This window comes from Schistocerca nitens, chromosome 1 (assembly GCF_023898315.1).
Source record: "Schistocerca nitens isolate TAMUIC-IGC-003100 chromosome 1, iqSchNite1.1, whole genome shotgun sequence".
Taxonomy (NCBI): domain Eukaryota; kingdom Metazoa; phylum Arthropoda; class Insecta; order Orthoptera; family Acrididae; genus Schistocerca; species Schistocerca nitens.
Window position 1 is genome coordinate 1,152,060,028 of NC_064614.1, and position 2,340 is coordinate 1,152,062,367.

A 2,340-nucleotide genomic window follows, 5' to 3' on the forward strand; every position below is an offset into this window, starting at 1 on the left:
GCAACTTGTGTGGTCGCAGTGTTGCCGAAGAACACTGAAAAGGTATGTCGTCTCGAGTAGACAATTTTTAAAGCTCGTATATAGGTAGTAAAGACATATTTTTAAAAATTTTGTGGCAAAATGTTCTAAAAATTGTAGCGTCCACTTTTAGCTGCTAATCTTCATTTATTGCATCACAACTTCAGGTTAATCTACAACTTATGAGTATGTGTTAGAGGCCAGTAAGTGCAGAAAACTTGCTAATGGTACCGACTACAAAGGAGAAAAATACTCACGTGGCTGTGTTATATCAAGCCATTAAACCAATACGACTACATGTCCTGGCTACATGAAATCCAGTGGCTATTGAAATATCCTTCAATAATCTAATACAATTATGGTCCTTCACTCAGGGACTTACTAATGTTGACCTGAAAAATATGGTGGATAAACGGAAGCAGACCAATCTCTGTTATGAGAATCCCTAAAACATAGCACGGCAGCAGTTTACCGGTGCTGATTTACTGAAAGTACTCAAAAACAAAAAGGAAGCTACCTCTGCTGCGATGAAATGATGACAGCGTGTGTAGACGCAGCCGCTAATAAAGCACAGCAGAGACCGACAATAACATGCCAGAATGAGATTTTCACTTTGCAGCGGAGTGTGCACTGATATGAAACTTCCTGGCAGATTAAAACTGTTGCCGGACCGAGACTCGAACTCAGGACCTTTGCCTTTCACGGGCAAGTGCTCTACCAACTGAGCTACCCAAGCACGACTGACAGCCCGTCGTCACAGCTTTATTTCTGCCAGTACCTCGTCTCCTACCTTCCAAACTCAGTTTGAGTCTCAGTCCGGCACACAGTTTTAATCTGGCAGGAAGTTTCATATCAGCGCACACTCCGCTGCAGGGTGAAAATCTCATTCTGGAAACATCCCATAGGCTGTGGCTAAGCCATGTCTCCGCAATATCGTTTCTTTCAGTAGTTCTGCAAGGTTGGCAACAGAGCTTCTGTAAAGTGTGGAAGGTAGGAGACGAGGTACTGGCAGAATCTGTGAGGACGGGGTGTGAGTCGTGCTTGGGTAGCTAAGTTGGTAGAGCACTTGCCCGCGAAAGGCAAAGGTCCTGAGTTCGAGTCGCGGTCCGGCACAGAGTTTTAATGTGCCAGGAAGTTTCACGACAATAACATTGCTGTACAGTACTCGCGGGCGCGCAGACTTGTGTAGGGCCTTGTGTTGGCATGGAGGAGGAGGCGTTTATTTGCGTTTTAGTGGCGACGAACATGCTGAAGCCGTTTCTTCGTTTTCTTAGGTAGCACAAATAACTTCTGAGTTGATCGTTGCATCACGAGTGAGGACAACAAAAAGAATTACGCCTTCAGAATTCTAGAAGACCGTCGCCATGACTTTACCAGCTGAGGGTGGGGGTATGAACTTCTTCTCTGCAGAAGAGGTGGTGTGGCGCCATCCTATGGATTGCCGTTTGGTTTCCGGTTCGAAGTAATGAACCCATGTTTCATTTCCTGTGACGATGTTCGACAAAAGATTGTCACAATCAGCCTCGTAACAGGCGAGGAACCCAGTCGGCATACATCTTGCAGTACCCCAGCTGGCGGACGAGTGCGTCAGCACTGCCAACAGGGACGTCTAGTTGTGCCGCGAGGTGTTAGATTGTGATCCGTCGATCACCTCGAGTGAGAGTGTCCGCACGTTGGAGCATCGCAGTAATTACAACAGCGTGCGTCCAAACGGGCCGGCCGAAGTGGCCGTGCGGTTAAAGGCGCTGCAGTCTGGAACCGCAAGACCGCTACGGTCGCTGGTTCGAATCCTGCCGCGGGCATGGATGTTTGTGATGTCCTTAGGTTAGTTAGGTTTAACTAGTTCTAAGTTCTAGGGGACTAATGACCTCAGCAGTTGAGTCCCATAGTGCTCAGAGCCATTTGAGCCGTCCAAACGGCACGCGGAATGTCGTCCACGTTTGCGCGACCTTGTGAAGACAGACGCCTCTCCCAGCGACTCAGTGTGCTTTTGTTAACTGCCGAGCATCCGTAGACATTCTGCAACCGCCTAGGTATATCTGTGACGCTCTGGTTTCCGCCATAAGAAACTCTGTGACCACTCTCTACTTGCAGTGCACTTCCGTCGCAATCGCCATTTTGAAGGCTACGTGTAGCGTTGCCATCTACCGGAACTTCATGAAACTGTAGCGACTGAAACAGGAGTGTTCCATGATGACCCACAACAATTTTCGCATTTTTTCAACCGAAACTGGCCGATAAAAAAGATGTATTGTATTACTCACTGAGCACCCTTCGTATTTAGTTAACCGTTTTTCACCTTGGAAGGCCAAGTCTATCATC

General features: G+C 47.5%; 1 non-coding gene across 1 annotated transcript; it reads right to left on the bottom strand.

The window, feature by feature from the left end:
- Window positions 1–680: 680 nt before the first annotated feature.
- Trnas-uga (transfer RNA serine (anticodon UGA)) lies at window positions 681–755 on the bottom strand. Its single transcript has one exon. It is a non-coding gene; the product is annotated as a tRNA-Ser (tRNA).
- Window positions 756–2,340: the final 1,585 nt, after the last annotated feature.